Source organism: Amblyomma maculatum, chromosome 6 (assembly GCF_055883805.1).
Source record: "Amblyomma maculatum isolate TAMU_Amacu chromosome 6, ASM5588380v1, whole genome shotgun sequence".
Taxonomy (NCBI): domain Eukaryota; kingdom Metazoa; phylum Arthropoda; class Arachnida; order Ixodida; family Ixodidae; genus Amblyomma; species Amblyomma maculatum.
In genome coordinates this window covers 166,918,443-166,939,150 of record NC_139349.1, presented here as the reverse complement: position 1 = coordinate 166,939,150, position 20,708 = coordinate 166,918,443, and positions in this window count along the sequence as shown.

Genomic DNA, 20,708 nt, shown 5'->3' with positions numbered 1-20,708 from the left:
CTTGCAAACTTTTAAATGCATTTTTGCAAACTTCACAAACTTTCAAATAAAACTTATAATTTATAAACAACCTTAAACGTTTGTTTTTTTAGTAGTAATATGTGATGCGTAACAAAACACAAAATAATTTAAGCAAATTATTGCCACAAGCAGCTGCAGCGCCCTTTTTTTTGCTGCGGAATTCTTGTTGTGCATGTCAATCTTCATTGGTTTTACTCGCAGTGAGAACGTTGGTTTTACTGGCAGTATTCGTAACCTCGGCTGCGGGGGCTTCTGTGCGTGGTGGTACCGACGTCGCTGACGTATTAATTGCTGGTCTTTAAACTGTGATAGGAGGTAAACGAGCTTGACTTTCGTGAACAATGTGACATCCGGTACTAGGCACATCGTGAAGTGCATTTAACTGCAGGCTTTTGAAGCCGTTATCGATGGTGCTGCGGTAACCGCCTACCCGTCGAACGCACTGGAAATGCCACCACGGTAAAAGCGTACTTGCGCGACGTCAACGTCACGCCGTACCGAAGTGCACTAAATCACGACGGAAGCAGGCCGCGCTTGCTAACAGCGTCGCCCTTGGCGTCGCTGCGAGCCAAGAGTTGCCAGGCTGCAATGCCGACGCAAATACTGACGAACCCTGCCAGCCCTGCGCCGAGCTTTGTTGCGTACCGTGTCAGAGTGCTGAAGCAGCGGTCACGGATGTATGTACGTACATGCCGTCTCGCGCATGCATCGCCATCGAACCAGCGGGCTGCGAAAGCGATGAATTAGAACCACCTGGCATTCTTTAACATGTATGAAAATTCTTGAATGTATTATATTTTATCTTAAAAAATTCAGAGGGGCAAGAAATAGACCAAGTAATGCCACACACACAAAAATAAGCACAAGAAATGAATGAAAAGAAAGTTATCTTTACACTTAAGGACAAAGGAAGGAAGGTGGTGAATATTATTGGTCCTTGTGTGGTGACTAAGAAGAAACTTGCGCTAAAAATAAGATCTAGCGCGTGAAAAAAAAAAAGCATGGATTTAATATAAAATGAAAAAAAAATTAAAACGATGTTTACTTGCACAACAAAGAAACGAATGCGATTTTGTATATTTTGATAAATGTATAATTGGTTTATTCAAAAAAGTTCAGAAGTTAAAAAAGTGCAAGGGATACTAATGAAAGAAAAAAAATGAGAAGTATAGCTGAAAAGAAAAATGAGCTTCGTATGTTTTCGCTTAAGAAAAAAAAAAGAAGGTATGATACATAAAGAGTAAAGAGAACTTTCTCTTTACTTGAGGAAAAACAAAGGAAGGTCATTATTGATATTGCCAAAGAGAGCCAGTTTAAAAATGAGCTTCCTTCTGTCAAAAGAAAGGAAAGTCTCAACAAGGTGAGCTCAAAGGAAACTTCCTTTAGTCAAAAGAAAGGAAAAGTCTATAGGAAGGCTGTTCAGGAAGCACAAAGGAAAAACAAAGGAAGTAAAAAGGAAAATTCGATTTTTATAAGGGTGGTAAGGGACGTGTTGCTTCGATACCCAGCTACCACCGCAAGAGCAACGGCCAGCTCCTCCCCTTCGGTTACCGTGCATTCCCTAACTGAGGCGCTAGCTAGTTCCTTTAGGTTGGAATCAATAGCTACCGCCACCGCGCTGTTATGTGAGCTTCCTGTATACGAAGCCGCGTCCGTGTATACCGTTGTGGAACTTGTAGCTAAATTTATTTGTACATACTTCGCCCGGGCTGCTCTACGGGCCACATGCAAGTTGGGGTCCATGTTCCGGGGAAGGGAGCTAACCTTTAGCGTCTGGCGAATTGCGTTCGGTATGCTCGCAGTACGAGTCTCCATTTCCGCAGTTGCACCTAGCCCCAGTCGCCTAAGAAGCGAGCGCCCCGTAGGAGTCTGCTGGAGCCTGGCTATCTGCGTGACCAGTTGGGCTTCTTTGATCTCTTCGAAGGTGTTGTGAACGCCCCGAGCTAGTAGTTTTGCGTTAGAGGTGTTCATTGGTAGGTGCAGGGCTGTCTTGTAAGCTTTGCGGATGACGATATCTGCACTTTTACTTCTCCTTTGTTGAGGTTGAAATACGGGAGGGCGTAGCCCACGCGACTGAGTACCAGAAAACTAAATTGATATCCGTGCTCCATCCTATATGTTTTCGTCCTATAGTTCGTGGTCCTTCTTGTGGTTGCAAGATGCATTCAAGCTTTGTTCTCTTTTTTTGTTCTTACAGTGATCGATTGTCGCCGGGATGCGGGTGTATCAGTTTCTTCGTTACATAGACGCATCCAGATTTGCCATTTAATTATTACGGTTATACGCGGCTACTTTTTCATTGTTAGCGATCGCTCTAATATTTTAGAGGATTTATCTGGATGCTTCATTGTCAGTTTTAAACTGAGCGCTGCCGAAAGAAGCAGGTATCATGTACATCGACAACTGCCCGGCAAAGTTTCTGCAATCACCGCCACCCGTTTGGAGAGTTCGGTAGGTGCAAATGACCCCACCAAGGTGTTTTTAAGAGGCCTAAGCTTTTATTTCTAAGTGCAGTACTGTCGTCACAACTACGCGAATACATGTTTTCTCGTTATAGAGGCGCGAACACTTCGCTTACGCACCGCTCATGAATAGGTGGACCAAACACAGTGGCGGATAACAAACATGTACTGAGGAGGAACTAACCGCGACTGAAGGTTGCTTATGTAGCTCAATGCAGAGCATCTCACATGCGCGGATCCGGCTTCATCTGTCGAATATGTGATTTACTTGAACGTAATGTAATTGAACGCATTGTTAAAACTAAAGACACTTGTACCGAAAAAACGAGAGGGAGAAGATGGTTTATACGGTATGAAGGAGCACTGAACAGGGGTAAAAGGCGTACGCCTCAGTTCGCAGATCGAGCCAACGTTTCGACAAGTGGACTTGTCTTCGTGACTAAGAAAAGCCGACTTGTCTGACGTCGGTGTTGTCGGCGTCGGGGCTGTGAGCGAAAAATCACGAGCAGGCTTCTGCGGGCACTAGTTTGCAAGCGGCTGGTCATACAGCAGATTAGCCGGAGGGTTGTGTGACTCCACAAGACCGCGTGACGTGCTGTATTCGCAGCAGCTCCTTTGAAGTGGGTGCAGGGAATTGGAGAGGAGTCCTCTGAGACTCTTTTCCCCTTAGTTATGTACTCTAACCTTAAGTAACACTCACACATTTGTAGGGCTTGGGTAGAGCGGTCTTTTTATCTACGTCGTGCGGCTTTACACATATTTGGTGGTATGAAACTGTATACTAATGAGTATTAAATCAAGGCCCGAAGTGGTGTTTGAGATGTAATAGTTTCTGTTCAGGTTAATGTTCAGTGTACTAGAAATATAGTTAGGTAAAGTTGAAATCTGAGCGACCTGGTATATAATGATGCTGAGGTTCAGTGCAACAAAGGCAGAAAGACAAGACAAGCGCTTGTTTTTTTCTTGTCCCGCCATTGTAGCGCTGTTCCCCACTAGGAACACGTACCAACGCGTCTGCAAGTCATGTTTACTTCCGGGGATGACGTCAGTCATTATAGCTACTGGAAGCTGTTTGGGCAGCGGAGACGTCATCGTGGTTCTCCTTAATAACCTCACATACGTGATCTCGTAGATTGACACCGCTTGCACTCCTTCCGTATGGGTGGATTGCTAAGCACACTCGAAATGGCCCTCCACTCAGAGTCAATGTGGAAGGATTCAATTTCCAGTCAAGTTGGAAGTAACAAATTTTTTCTATCATTACGATCCCTCAATCTTTATTAATCAAGCGGCAGTGTACTGTGGGAAAAATTAGACGGCTAATTGCGTATATTTGTTGCCTCTTAAGTATAAACAGCACCCCGAATAAGGAGGGTTCTCCTAAATCCACCACCTTTTATTCATACTCACTGTACACACATTAGAGTGCTCCTGTCTAAATACACAGAGCAAGCGAGCTTCACGTCTCGCTTTGTCATTGCGACGTTGTGCTTACAGTTGCGACGATAAACGCGTGCTACTCTCTGAGAAGATGCAACTGGAGGACTTAACGCGGCTGCTTGTACACTGATCCGCATGCTATTTATTAACGAGAGGACAAAGCGCGGACGCGCCTTCGAAAGTGCGCTGTTGATTTGCATATCTATGCAGTGGTTGACCGAGCGCAGTCCTAATACAAAGTTTGCCTCGACACTCGCGCTTCATTGGCGTAAACAAGTTTACTTCCGTGTTTATAAATAAAGTAACGGCTTTTCGATGACTTTCCTCTGTAGAGATATGTTCTTTAATTGACCTCGGTCATGCGTACCCGGCCCTTCATTTGTGCCAACCAGAAGCTCGGTTCCCTGGGACTGTACGTAGCAATATTAGCCGTCGGCAACATCTTTCTCAATAAACGCACTGTACAATACGCGCCCACCCCCGCGTAGTCAGGCGACAAATTCGTTGGACCGCTCCCAGGAAACTACGTTGCTGAAGAAACATTTGCGATGGACGGATGTTCGAACGTTGGAACATTGCAGCAGTTTTCTACTAATTGAGCTAACCATAAAAATTGTAGCAACGTCTTTTTCTGTTCTTATATATTATTATTACGGAACGTTAGGAAGAAGAATAACCATTCTGCGACCAAGCTCTTCCCACCACTGATGAATTAGTGTACAGCCTCAGGTAGGATTCCATCGACACCAAGATTAAAGTGGCTCCCTCTCGCCATGCATCAATGATTTCCCATTTTTTTCTGTGTCCCGTGTGAGCGAACGCAGCATTGTCAAATATGTGGTTAATAAATTCTCGCCCAGCTCGATATGACTGGTAGGAAAATGTAAACACCAGGACACGTGGTTAGGTCTACCGTACATACGGCTCCGACCCGTCATGTCTGCTTTGCAGCCTGAAAAAGCGCTGTCCTTCCGATCCAGAACGGTACATCTCAGCGAATCTTGAAAGGGTTAGTTCCCTTAATGGAATATGCCAGTCTTATTTGCAAATATGAAATTCTATTTTTACTCAGTCTTGCTCTCTACCTTGTGCGAGTGGTACCTCTCTTCGCCTCTACCTGGACATTTACTATAAGCATCATATTGACGAAGGAAAAAAGCCATCTCTGAGAAGGCGGCCTTCGTTAACCGTGATTTCATACATGTTAACTCTTTTACTGCCTCTCTTATCAAGTAATCAAAGGAAAATGCCTTCGGAACAGTCTGCTCGCCAAGTTGTCCACATTGAGAAAATTTTGTAAGTGTCGCTATTTTTTATTTAGTCATACTGTCAGTGAATGCCAAGACAGGTGTTGGTTTTTTTTTTTTCCAGTAAGTACCAAGTAACTTTGCATCTATTCCCATGACACTGAAAATGTACAATCAATGAAAGGGATAACAATCAGAAATAGCAAAGAACATATCAATAAGAAAAAAGGATCGCCATATTCATACACTGCAGTTAAGGATGGGTTCAAGCATGTCATAATTTCAATCAAACTCCAAAATCTTATACAAGGAATTCAAATAAAACACTGAGCAAGTCTTTAAATAAACGGCAGACAGCAAACATAACTCGCAGAGACGTGAAAATCACAGTTTTCATTGATTATACATAATTTCCAAGTCCATTTTTAAAACCGTGCACATCAGGACACGCAGCCACATATTTTGGAATTTGTTCCACTCTTCAGTGGTTCGGACCAAAAATGAGTGTGAAAGATTCTGTTCTAGAGTTTAGGGGTTGATGTGTTTTGAATGCTTTATCCTGGTTGAACTGCGATTCTGTAATGTGATATATTTTCCAGGTCTACCTTATAATGTCCCTCTAAGACATTAAAAAAAATAGAATGAGAGAATTAGGTTGCATTCTGTGGTTCACGGCTGTGAGCCCAGCTCTAAGTTCGGTTACTGACAGTTCTGGAGTATAACCTCAATGCTTTATTTTGTACTAGCTCATATTGAAGCAGGTTTTGTTCAGTGTAGGACTCCAAAGTGTGACTAGCATAAGTGAGAAGAGGGAGTACTATCATTTTACACGCGATACGTTCTATCTCCGGGTTCGAGGCCGTAAGGTTCTCGTCGCAACGACCAAAGCTTACGTATAGCTTTGTTACAAGTATTGTCGACGCGCATTGATCATTTCTAAATATTTTAGTTCTGCAACTTGAGTTACGTTTGTGCTTTTTATACTCTATGGAAACATTACCGTGTTTTTCTAGCGTGTCATACGCATAAAAAGGTTTTACGTGCATTAAATTTTATTCGCCAATCATTGCACAGTTGGTAATTTTTCCGACATAATTACTGATTTCAATTAGGTCAGCAGCAAAATTTATTCTTTCATGCACAATGGCCTCATCTGCATATCGCGCTTTACCGCCAATCGCGGCGAAAAACGCTAACTTACATAACTAATATAAATAGGGAATTGTAAAGGGCCTATTACTAAGCCAGGAGGCACACCGGAACGAACGGGTCTGTTAGTACTGAAAACCGAGTTCAATGACACAAATTCTACCCTTCAGAAATAATTATTAACTACTCCATTCCACGTAGCCCCACCGAACTGTGCGAAAGACGATGTCGAAGGCCTTTACAATGCACGAAGGAACAGGAACTATAAACATTTTCAGAATGAAGCTCTTACAAGCCTATCCCGGGTAGAACATAGTGCGATGCTAACGCTTGGGTCCAAGAAGACAAGCAAAGGAATATAGTTCTCAATCTACAAGGAGGCTAGGCTTCATTATAGAGTGAGCATAGAGTGCGCACTCGCTTTCAACCGGCGATCAACTCGCTTTAACCGGCGATCTCCACGGGCTTTCGGCAGATGGACCCGGCGTACGGTTGGCTTCGACGGTGCAAGGCGAGGATGGGGATGAACCGCACCTCCAACCAAATGTTACGTAGTGGCATGACAAGCGATGGAACACGGCGACACAACAGGAACAGAACAACTTGATGACATGACGATGAAATATGCTTTAATGGCCAGCGGGCCTGGCGCGAGCGCTCCGCCCCACGCCACTGCCCGATTCATGATCTTCGTAGCAGTATCGCCATCCTCCGTTATGGCGCCTAACCCCTAAAAGTCATTACTTTTATTCGGGCTTCCCACAATTTGAAACAGGGATTCCCAACAACTGAGGTTTCTCCTTCCCCGTTCTAGGATTACCATAGCCGGGATTTCCAGAGTTCAAAGCTTAGCGGTGACTCCGTCTGGTTACATTGTCATCTTCGTTTTGTGGTTTCGGGCTTAGGGGCATCTCCTCTCTTCAAAGTAAAAGCTTGGTTCACCCCAACCGTGTTTTGCCCGCTGCTCTTCGGAAACGAAAACTTCTGAAGCATCTGGAAGTTCTTCCGGGAAGGAATCAAGGACGAATCCTCAGCAAAGGCCTGTGTATTGTATTTGAAAAGCCTATTTCTTTCGGAAGCCATCCGGTGAACGGTTTTTTCCCAGCGAATTCAGAAAGCTTAGTTTGTATTGTCGACTGCAATGTTAACCTTGCTGAAACCCTTCACAAGCTTTCCGAGACCGTGGGGATCACTATTCATCGATGTACTCGGGGGGTTAACGAAGTCAAGATGCCGGCTGAGACTTTTACTAAACCGTTTTCTGGCTCCACATGTTCAAGAGATGAGGTGGGGCTTCTAATTTATATGGCATATCTGTTTTTGTGACGACCGTTGCAATTTCGGAATTGGTGAAGGTTTGGTCAGCGCTTGAGGGATCTTGGTACACTGCCAGATAATGAATCTTCCAAATAAAACCTGTCGAATAAGCGCTGTGCCTCCTTATTTGTGTTCTGTGTGTAGTGCTCCTGTTTATTTGAGATCGATATACACTGACTTGCTCAGTTGTCTGCCTTGATGCGACTGCAAGTGATTGGCCGAATTAATAGCGCTCATCGTTTGCCACGCAATTTTTTCTGGCTTTCTTTCAACCTGTGGATGTGTGCAGTGGGTGCCAGGTTCTTCAATTTCGCGCAGTTTGTAACAGCCCCCTCCCCCCCCCCCCCCCCAACGCACCCTTCTGCGCCTTCAACGAGCTAAGGTTCAAGTGCCTTTCATCGTTCCGCGCAGTCAAGTTATCCTCCGCTGCCGGGCATGTCTTGGACTGCTCCAATATATAGCACCGCTTACTTTTTGCACGACATAACAGCGCTGACGTTTTTGCCATGCACGCAAAATAATACTCGATAAATGGTCCTGTTAGCATGCCGTTCTTGTGCTAGTGAGACATTGACGCGCTAGTACATTACTTGGGAGTATACCTATATTTGCTGAATTTGGTGCTAACAGCCTGTGTTACTGAATCCAATCCTGATCATTTATTGATTTTGATAACCTGATTAACACCCTGAAGCAGTTGAAATACACAGTCAGAGATTCTAGGCCACCGAAATTCATTAAATCCACTTTAGCTGAGCATAAAAAAGCATCATTAACTTAGAACACAGGCTAGATACTACTTGTAGTAGTGCTGTCCTTAAGAAGCAAATAAGAATCAGATTGAAGACGTCAATCCTCAAAACAGGATGACTTATCAACTGGGACTGTCGGTGTTCAAGAAAAAGGCCGCGTCGTTACAATATTCTTCAGGTTAAAATATGCTCAAAATGATTCGTGGCACGAGTCGGAAATTCTGAGAGTAAAGCTGTGTGGCAATCGACATAGAGCTGTCCACATTGGCAGATAACTTACGAATAGACATACAACCGTGCAATTTACCGTGTAAGTTTGTTGCCCACATTGCTGTAAATACCACACTTCCAAACGCCCAATATTTGCCAGATTCACTACTTGAAATTCGAAGATACTCCCTGGTTTGGAAGCTAAACAAACACCACTATGCGGTTGGTGACGACGTTGCACTTGATGTCCGTTCAGCTCCCGAGCATTTATTTGAATTCAGAAAGTCTTATGATAAAATTCAAGAAGCGTAGCTTGTTGGGCCAGTTGGTGCACAGTTGAAGGTGAAAACCAGCGCAAGGAGGACACGTTAACAAGGAAGGAGTGCACAAGAACGACGCTGGAACACAACTGAATTTTACAACATGGAAATGGTCCAACAGAGTGGGGCGCACACGTGCGTCAGCATCAACGCCACAAGGAGAAAAAAAAAACAATTCAATAATAGTGCAGATGCTGCTGTCTTCATCATCATCGTCATCCTCAACCTGACTATACCCACTGCAAGGCGAAGGCCTCTCCCATACACCTCCAATTATCACGGTCCTGTGCGAGCTGCACCCACTTGACCCCTGCGAACTTCTTAACCTTATCCGCCCACCTAATTTTCTGCCGTCCCCTGCTACGCTTTCCTTCCCTTGGAATCCAGTTTGTTACCCTAAGCGACCATCGGTTATCCTTTCTTTGCGCTATATGTCCTGCCCACACCCATTTCTTCTTCTTGATTTTCATTAGAATGTCAGTGACGAGTTATTTCTTTGACCCACTCCGCACGTTTCCTATTTCTTACCGTTATCCCTACTATTTTTCTTTCCATAGCCCTCTGCGTTGTCCTCAACTTAAGTAGAACCCTCTTTGTTAGCTCCCACGTTTCAGCCCCATAGGTAAGTACAGGTAAGATGCAACTGTTGTATACTCTCCTCTTGAACTTGTATACTTTCAATCCAAGTCTTATTCTCCTTGGTAATTCTCTTTCATTGTCCGGATCTGCGGTTATTACCTGTCCTAAATATATATATTCACCTACTAGTTCTAGTGCTTTGCTACCTAACGTAAACTGCTGTTCCTTCCCTAGGCTATTGAACATTACTTTAGTCTTCTGCATATTGATCTTCAAGCCTACTTTTACTTTTCCTGTCTAGGTCATGAATAATTCTTTGCAGTTAATCCCCTGAGCTACTAAGCAAGGCATTGTCATCAGCAGATCACAGACTACTGAGGTATTCTCCATCTACTCTTATCGCTAACTGCTCCCATTCCGTCTCTGAATACTTCTTAGCAATCTGTAAATAGTAATGGGGACATCGTGTCTCCTTGCCTAACACCTTTCTTTATAAGAATTTTGTTACGTTCTTTATACAGAACTAAGGTTGCTGTGCACCCTCTATATATATAAATATATATATATATATATATATATATATATATATATATATATATATATATATATATATATATATATATATATATATATATATATATATATATATATATATATATATATATATAGCACTTTCACGTACGGCTCGTCTACACCCTGATTTCTCAATGCCTGTATGACCACAGAGATTTCTACTGAGTCAAATGCTTTTTCCTAATCAGTATGTGCTATGTATAAGGGCTGGTTCTATTCCGAGCATTTTTCTATAATCTGGTTGATGGTATGGACATGATCGAGAGTGCAGTATCGTTTCCAAAAACCTGTTTGATCTTTTGCTTGGTTGCAGACTAAAGTTGCCCTGATTCTATTCCTAACGTAAACTGCTGTTTCTTCCCTAGGCTATTGAACATTACTTTAGTCTTCTGCATATTGATCTTCAAGCCTACTTTTACTTTTCCTGTCTAGGTCATGAATAATTCTTTGCAGTTCATCCCCTGAGCTACTAAGCAAGGCATTGTCATCAGCAGATCACAGACTCTTGGTAAGTACCTTATACATAACAGCTATCTTCCACGTGGCAAAACTATGTCCCATTCATAAAATTATATGCCCTGGCAGAAAACCTCAAGGAGCTGTTACTAACGCATTCAGTGCCTAAATTCTTAATTTTGAAGGCTTCTAAGATCTCCCGATCCATCTGTGCTTTTCCACGGCTGATGATGCTGACCTTACTAAAGAATGGGGTGCAGTTAGACAACTGTTGCAGTGTTTCAGTATCATCATCATCATCAGCCTGATTATACCCACTGCAGGGCGAAGGCCTCTTCCATATTTCTCCACTTAACCCGGTTCTGTGCGAGCTGCATCCACTTGACCCCTGCGAACTTAATCTCATCCGCCCACCTAACTTTCTGCCGCCCCCTGCTACGCTTTCCTTCCCTTGGAATCCAGTTTGTTACCCTCAGCGACCATCGGTTATCCTCTCTTCGCACTATATGTCCTGCCCATGTCCATTTCTTCTTCTTAATTTCCACTAGAATGTCGGTAACTTGAGTTATTTCTCTGACCCACTCTGCACGCTTTCTATCTCTTAATGTTACCCCTACCATTTTTCGTTCCATAGCCCTCTGGGTTGTCCTCAACTTAAGTAGAACTCTTTTGGTTAGCCTCCACGTTTCAGCCCCATAAGTGAGTACAGGCAAGATGCAACTGTTGTATACTTTCCTCTTGAGCGATACTGGTAAGCTACTAGTCCTTATCTGCGAGTGCTTGCCAAATGCGCTCCATCCCAATCTTATTCTTCTTGTTACTTCCTTTTCATTGTCCGGATCTGCGGTTACTACCTGTCCTAAGTAGACATATTCGCCTACTACTTCCAGTATTTCGCTACCTAATGTAAACTGCTGTTCCTTCCCGAGGCTGTTGAACATTACCTTAGTCTTCTGCATATTTATTTTCAAGCCTACCTTTCTACCTTTTCTGTCTAGGTCATCAATCATTATTTGCAGTTCATCCCCCGAGTTGCTTAGCAAGGCAATGTCATCAGCAAATCGCAGATTACTGAGGTATTCTCCATCTACCCTTATCCCTAACTACTCCCATTCCAAGTCTCTGAATACCTCCTCTAAGCAAGCTGTGAATAGTACTGGGGATATTGTGTCTCCTTGCCTAACACCTATTTTTATGGGAATTTTGTTACTTTCTTTATGCAGAACTATGGTTGCTGTGCAGCCTCTATATATATCTTCCAGCACTTTCACGTACGGCTCGTCTACCCCCTGATTTCGCAATGCCACGCGAATGCAATGTGTGGCATCACCGCCGAGGTTTCAACTGAGTCAAATGCTTTTTATTAATCAATGAATGCTATGTATAAGGGCTGGTTATATTCCGAGCATTTTTCTATCACCTGATTGATGGTATGGATATGATCGATAGTAGAGTACCGTTTCCGAAACCCTGCTTGATGCTTTGCTTGATTGCAGTCTAAGGTTGTCCTGATTCTATTAGCGATTCCTTTAGTAAATACCTTATACCTAACAGACAGTAAGCTGATTGGTCTGTAATTTTTAAGGTCCTTAGAGTCCCCTTTCTTGTGAATGAGGATAATGTTTGCATTCTTCCATGGTTCCGGTACTGTCGATGACACCAGGCACTGCGTATACAGGGTGGCCAGTTTTTCTAGCACGATATCCCCCCCGTCCTTGAGCAAATCCGTAGTTATCTGATCCTCTCCAGCTGATTTCCCCCTTTTCATAGTTTCTAGTGCTTTCTTGACCTCGTCCTTCGTCACTGGTGGAACGTCTGACTGTTTTTCCCTAACGCCAATCTCATTACGGTCCTGACTACTTTGGCTATTGTAGATATCTGTATAGAACTCCTCGGCTACTTTGACTATCTTGTCCATATTAGTGATTACGTCGCCCGCCTTGTCCCTTATCGCATACATCTGGTTTTTGCCTATGCCCAATTTCTTTACCGCTTTAAGGCTTCCCCCGTTCTTTACAGCATGCTCAATTTTATCCATGTTATACTTCCTTATATCGACCGCCTTGCGCTTATTGATTAGCTTTGATATCTCGGCCAATTCGATCTGGTCTGTTGGATTGGAAGCTTTCATACTCTGGCGTTTCTTAATCAAATTTTTCATCTCCTTAGACAGCTTACCGGTATCCTCTCTAACTATTCTACCGCCTACTTCTACCGAGCACTCAGTAATGATATCTCTGAAATTATTGTTCCTTGCCTCTAGGGTAATATCGCTATCCTCAGTTAGAGCCGAATACCTATTCTGTAGCGAGATCCTGAACTCTTCTGCCCTCCCCCTCACCGCTAATTCGTTGATAGGTTTCTTTCTTATTAATCTGTTGCGTTCCTTCTTCAGATTTAGGCTAATTCGGGACCTCACCATCCTGTGGTCACTGCATCGCACTTTCCCGATTACCTCTACATCTTGCATAATGGCGGGGGTTGAACACATTATGAAGTCGATTTCATTTTTAGTCTCTCCGTTAGGACTTTTCCATGTCCATTTCCGGTTCTTCGGTTTGTTGAAGAAGGTATTCATGATTCTTAAGTTATTGCACTCTGCAAACTCAACTAGTAACTCCCCCCCGCTATTCCTAGAACCAATGCCATAGTCACCTACTGCCTTGTCTCCTGCCTGTTTTTTCGCTACCTTGGCATTGAAGTCGCCCATTAGTGCAGTATACTGCGTCTTTACTTTTCGGATTGCCGATTCTACATCTTCATAGAAGCTTTCAACTGCCTGGTCGTCATAACTACATGTAGGTGCATAGGCCTGTAGAACCTTCAGTTTATACCGCTTATTAAGCCAAATTACGATGCCTGCAACCCTCTCATTAATACTATAGAATTCATCTATATTACCCGCTATATACTTATTGACAAGGAAACCTACTCCTAGTTGTCGCCTCTCTGGTGAACCTCGATAACACATTACATGCCCATCCTTCAGTACAGTATATGCCTCATTCGGCCTCCTAACCTCACTAAGCCCTATGTCATCCCATTTCATATCCTCTAGGTCCTCTAACAGCACTGCTAAACTAGTTTCACTAGCTAGGGTCCTAGCGTTAAACGTTGCCAGGGTCAGTTTCCAATGGCGGCCTGTCCAGCGGAGCCAGGCTTTCTTAGCACCCCCTGCTGCGTCACAGGTCTGACCGCCGCCGTGGTCAGTTTGTTCCGCAGCCGCTGGTGACTGAGGGCCGGGGTTTTATGGAGCCTATCATAGGAGGTTGTGGCCAATTACTGCACCAGGGTGGCCAACTCCTGTTCTGGCGAGGAAGTGCGTTGCCGGAGGTGTTCACCGGCATCAGGTCGCACCCCAAACCTGTTTATGCAATGAGTTCAGTGAGGTGGGGTGCTACCTTAAGGGGCCACTGTCCAGGGAAGGACCTTTTAAGCAAAGGAGCCCAGTGTTTCGATCAGGTACCGGAGATAGTCTGTGCAAAATGCTACAGTGACACGCGCGCCATAAAGCAACGAAAATACAAATCAAAGCTTTCTCATGCTCTCCTTCGGGAAGCCAGCTTCCCCGTCTTCAGCTCTGGCCCGTAGAGCTACAGTAATGACGTACTTCCAAAGATCGACGTCCATTGGTCCGTCTCGCTGACTGATGGGAGAAGGATGGATGTCTACCGCTTGCTGCGCGCTTTTCCCTCGCCACGGCCAGACTGAATTCAGCGGCGCGCGCTGCCTCGCCCGTTTTTTTTTTTGTTATTTTCTTTTTCGCGCTCACGGAGTGCCACGCCCCACCTCCCGCCAAACGTGGAGCAGGAAGGGGAATTTGTCTTGCGGAGGCTAGACGACCTCGGGCAGAAGAGTGAAAGACCTTTGCGAGGGAACGGAAGGAGAGAAGCATGAGAATGGGGTGATTGCGGTGGCTGTAACTGCGTTATTAGTTACTCATTTCAAAAACATTTTGCGGCCTTGCGTTCTAGGGGCGAAGTCTCACAGTCACCAGAGAAGAAAATATTTTCGACCGGAGGGTGGACAGTGGGCCCTTAAGCGGTCTATAATGCACTGGCTAGTTTTGCCGATGTAGGCCTGACCACATGACAGGGGTAGACTGTATACAACATCGGTTGCACATCTGGTGAACATAGCTCGGGCCTTGAAGTTGCAGATCTTCTTTGTGTCCTTATTGGCAGTGATATGGGCACACACTGACGACAGTTTTGTGGGCGCTGTAAAACAGAAAAAAAGAGAAGACTGATTTCCTGAAAATGTTATTTGCCTCAAAAAGGCATAAGGCCGGATGCTCCTCCAGGGCCATCGTCATCAAAAAGGCATAAGGTCAAAAAGGCATAAGGCCGGATGCTCCTCCAGGGCCATCGTCATCGAGGACAGCTCATGACAGAAAACGGTCGGAGTGTTCTTGAAACGTTCACTAGACACCTTGGCATCCGAAGACCCCTTTGGCGTGCAGACATCGACGAGCGTTGTGCGGGTTTTGTCTAGTGCTTCTGTAAGTGCCAATTCCGCCATATACGTAGACATCAAGGACTTATTCTAGTCTGCCCCACAAGAAATTGTTTGATACTGTAGGTGACCTCATCGAAAGCCGAGGGGCGGTTTCTTTCCAGAACAGTTCGAACTTGTCTGCTAACTCGTGTCTGGAACTTTTATGTATTACCTGTCATCTACTGTGGTAGATCATGAGGAGTGAAGGTATATACAGAAGCAGGCAATTCCTATTAGCTCGTGTGTGGCTCCCGTACTGTGCCACATATTTCTGTCTAACTTTGACAATGTGTTGTGAAGGCGTGAAGGTCGCAGAGCCGGTAAAACGAAGAGCTCGGCGTTGGCGACGTCCAGGCACGTACGGTCCGAGTGCTAGAGGGCAACTTTGTCGTCATCTGCTTCTCTTCCTTGTCACACTGGCATCATTAGCTACCCCGGTAACGAAGCCTCGACCCGATGCTCGAGGCGTTCACGAACTCACAGGGAGGATGTCCTGGCGTGATAAGGTTTGAGCTGAACGACGTGGACCATCTCTGGGCGTGCGGCACGACTTGATCGTAGGGCCTCGTGAGGAAGAACTTCGTAGTTAAGAGCGCCAATGCGGCGCTGACCTTGGTAAGGACCGAAGTCGCGACGCAAGAGCTTTTCGCTAAGTCCGCGTCGTCGAACTGGAGGCCAAACCCAGACAAGACCACCCGTCTGATATTCAAACTCGAGGTGTCGCAGGTTGTAGTGTAAGGAAGTAATGTCGACTGTTGGAGAAAAGTTATTCTTGAAAAGCACGTCGTCGCGCAGGCAGAGAGAATAAATCGCGCCGATAAGCTACGGAAACGCTACCGCTAGCACTTTGAAGGTAATCAATTATTGCCTGAAGATCAGGATTGGTGCGTTGTTGCACGCAAAAGTCTGTAGAGCTCACTGCGTTGACGAAGATGCCGTCGTCATCGCCTGCGTCAGTTGGGCCAGGCTCGGCGGGAGCCCGGGAAAGACAGTCTGCGTCCAAATGTCTACGACTGGATGTGTAGGTCGCTGTGATGACATATACTTGTAGGCGCAGACTCCATCGTGCAAGGCGGCCTGATAGATCCTTCATACTGGCTAACCAACAAAGTGCGTGGTGATCCGTCACTACTTTGAAAGGTCTCCCGTACAGGTATGGCCTTAACGTCATAACTGGCCACACAATGGTGAGGCACTCTTTTTTAGTGGCAGAATCATAGCCCTCGGTCTTCGACAAAGAACGACTTGCGCAAGCAAGTACACATTGTTGACTCTTTTGGACCTGAACTAGAATAGCGCCCAAACAAAAATTACTCGCATCGGTGTGTACCTCCGTATCAGCTTGTTCATCAAATGCGCCTGAACGGGTGGTGACTGAAGGCAGCCTTGAAGGTCCTGAAATACCTGCTGCTGCGGTGTTTCTCATTCGAACTGTACATATGCCTTTGTGAGATACGTAAGGGGCGCGGCAATATTTGAGCAATTTGGCACAAAGCGGAGGTAGTACGCACATAACCTCAGAAAGCACTGATGTTCCTTGTATCTCGTGGCGGCGGGAAATTCGCGATGGTAACAAGTGTCACTGCATCAGGAAGGACTCCTTCAATGTTGAGGAGGTGGCCTAAGAATTTCAATTCTTCGTAGCCGAAGTGATATTTGTCTGTCATTAATCTATAGGCCGGATGACTTTATACGTTGCAGTACCACCTCGAGGCAATGAATGTGCTCTGCAAAACTTGGGGCGAAGACGATCAAGTCATCCAGGTATACAAGACACGTCTGCCATTTCAAGTCCGCGAGGACTTTGTCGAGTTGTCCATAAGCCTTTGAAAGGTCGCTGGAGCTCCGCACCAGCGACCTCCGTCACCAACGGCTCAGTCACCTCAACGACCACAGTCACCAGCGGCTGCGGAACAACTGACCACGGCGGCGGTCAGACCTGTGACGCAGCAGGGGGTGCTAAAAATTCCTGGCTACGCTGGACAGACCGCCTTTGGAAGCTGATCCTGGCAACGTTTAACGCTAGGACCCTAGCTAGTGAAACTAGTTTAGCAGTGCTGTTAGAGGACCTAGAGGATATGAAATGGGATGACATAGGGCTTAGTGAGGTTAGGAGGCCGAATGAGGCATATACTGTACTGAAGAATGGGCATGCACTGTGTTATCGAGGTTTACCGCAGAGGTGACAACTAGGAGTAGGTTTCCTTATCAATAAGTATACAGCGGGTAATATAGAAGATTTCTATAGTAATAATGAGAGGGTGGCAGACATTGAAATTAGTCTTAATAAGCGGTATAACTGAAGATTGTACAGGCCTATGCACCTACATGTAGTTATGATGACCAAGCAGTTGAAAGCTTCTACAAAGATGTAGAACCGGCATGCGAATAGTAAAGACACAGTATACTGTACTAATGGGCGACTTCAAAGCCAAGGTAGGGAAAAAGCAAGCAGGAGATCAGGCAGTACGTGACTATGGCATTGGTTCTAGGAATAGTAGGGGGGAGTTACTAGTTGAGTTTGCAGAGCGCAATAAGTTAAGAATCATGAATATCTTCTTCAGCAAACGGAAGAACCGGAAATGGACATGGAAACGTCCTAACGGGCAGACTAAAAATGAAATTGACTTCATACTGTGTTCAACCCCCGCCGTTATGCAAAATGTAGAGGTAATCGGGAAAGTGCGATGCAATGACCACAGGATGGTGAGGTCCCGAATTAGCCTAAATCTGAAAAAGGAACGCAACAGATTAGTAAGAAAGAAACCCATCAACGAATTAGAGGTAAGGAGGAAGGCAGAAGAGTTCAGGATTTTGCTACAGAATAGATATTCAGCTCAAACCGAGGATGGCGACATTACTCTAGAAGCAATGAACAATAATTTCAGAGATATCATTACTGAGTGCGCTGTATAAGTAGGCGGTAGGATAGTTAGAGAGGATACCGGTGCTGTGTAAGGAGACGAATGATTTGATTAAGAAACGCCAGAGTATGAAAGCTTCCAATCCAACAGACTATATAGAATAGGCCGAGATATCAAAGCTAATCAATGAGCGCAAGGTGGCCGATATAAGGAAGTGCAACATGGAGAATATTGTGCGTGCTGTGGAGAACGGGGGAAGCCTTAAAGCGGTAAAGAAGAAATTGGGCATAGGCAAAAACCGGATGTATACGATACGAGACAAGGCGGGCAATGTCATCACGAATATGTAGCCGAGAAACTATCACGAGAAACTAGCAGAGGAGTTCTATACAAATCTCTACAGTAGCCAAAGTATTCAGGACAATAATGAGATTTTCGGTAGGGAAAGACAGGCAGACGTTCCACGAGTGACGAAGGACGAGGTCAAGAAAGCATTGCAAACTATGAAAAGGGGGAAATCAGCTGGAGAGGGTCAGATGACTACAGATTTGTTGAGGGATAGAGGGATATCGTGCTAGAAAAACTGGCCACCCTGTATACGCAGTGCGTGGTGTCCTCGACGATACCGCAACCATGAAAGAATGCAAACCTTATCCTGATTCATAACAAAGGGGACTCTAAGGACCTTAAAAATTACAGACCAATCAGCCTACTGTCTGTTACGTATAAGGTATTTACTAAGGTAATCGCTAATAGAATCGGGACAACCTTAGACTGCAATCAAGCAAAGGATCAAGCAGCTTTTCGGAAATGGTACTCTACTATCGATCATATCCATACCATCAACCAGGTGACAGAAAAAACTCGGAATATACCCAGCCCTTATACATAGCATTCATTTATTACAAAAACGCATTTACTCAGTTGAAACCTCGGCGGTGATGCAGGCATTGCGAAATCAGGGCGTAGACGAGCCATACGTGAACGTGCTGGAAGATATATATAGTGGCTGCACAGCAACCATAGTTCTGCATAAAGAAAGTAACAAAATTCGCATACAGAAAGGACTTGAGCAAGGAGACAGAATCTTCCCACTACTATTCACAACTTGCTTAGAGGAAGTATTCAGAGGCTTGGAATGGGAGCAGTTAGGGCTAAGGGTAGGTGAAGAATACCTGAGTAATCTGCGATTTGCTGATGACATTGCCTTGCTAAGCAACTCGGGGGATGAACTTCAAATAATGATTGCTGACTTAGACAGGAAAAGTAGAAAGGTAGGCTTGAAAATCAATATCGAGAAGACTAAGGTAATGCTCAACAGCCTCGGGAAGGAACAGCAGTTTACATTAGGTAGCGAAGTAGTAGGCGGATATGTCTACTTAGGACAGGTAGTAACCGCAGATCCGGACCATGAAATGGAAATAAGAAGAATGAGATTGTGTGGAGCGCATTTGGCAAGCACTCGCATATTATTACTAGCAGCTTACCGGTATCGCTCAAGAGGAAAATATACAACAGTTGCATCTTACCTGTGCTCACCTAAGGGGCTGAAACGTGCAGGCTAACCAAGAGGGTTCTACTTAAGTTGAGGACAACCCAGAGGGCTATGGAACGAAAAATGGTAGGGGTAACATTAAGAGATAGGAAGAGTGCAGAGTGGGTCAGAGAAATACCTCAGGTTACCGACAGTCTAGTGGAAATTAGGAAGAAGAAATGGGCGTCGGCAGGACATGTAGGGCGAAGAGAGGATAAACGATGGTCGCTTAGGGTAACAAACAGGATTCCAAGGGAAGGAAAGCGTAGCAGGGGGGGGGGGCAGAAAGTTAGGTGGGCGGATGAGGTTAAGACGTTCGCAGGGGTTAATTGGATACAGCTGCCACATAACCGGGTTAATTGGAGAAATATGGGAGGGGCCTTCGCCCTGCAGTGGGTATAGTCAGGCTGATGATGATGGTGTGACGGAAAGGCCGAACGGCATAACCTGAAATTCGTGCAGGCCGTCTGGAGTGATAAATGCCGTCTTCTCGCTTGCCCTCTCGTCTGCCTCGCTTTTCCAGTACCCAAATGTGAGGTCCATGGAAGAGAAATACTTGGTGTTGCATAGACGATCTACAGCGTCATCAATTTTGGGCAAGGGGTAAACATACTTTTAGTTGCATTGTTCAATCGTCGGAAGTAAACACAGAATCGTAATGTGCCGTCTTTCTTCCTGACATGGACGACAAGCGCCGCCCAGGGGCTCTGAGATGGTCGAGTAACGTTGTGACCAAGCCTTTCGTTAACTTGAGTGGTAACTGCGGCACTTTCTTTAGATGAGACACGATAGGATGACTGTCGGAGTGGTTGTACTGTATCGTCCGTCATAATACGATGTTTTACAAGGTGTGTTCGACCGACGCGCGGCAGCGACGCGTACGCAGTTCTGTAACATTTGGGGAGGTTCCTCAGGATTATCTTGTTCCGTCTGCGGTAGTGCCGGATTGATGTCGTACTCAGCTCGGCGAGTTCCTCTTGTTTCGGTCGAGAACCACAAGTTAAACTGTGCACGCACCTAGTTTCAGCGATGGCATCAATATAAGCGACCGTTGTTCCCTTATTGAGATACTGGTTGACGACAGCCCTAGCAACAGCAATGCCGCGGCCGAGAAGCAAAGGCAGTTTACTCTCGACGACATCTTCAACTCCCCGGAGGGTGTGCACACCGATGGTCACCATTACACTGGAGCGGGGTGGAACAGCCACGTGCTCGTCGATAATGTGAAGCAGTGCCTGCAGAACACAGTTAACTTCGAGGGCATTCTCAGTCGAAAACTGAACCGAC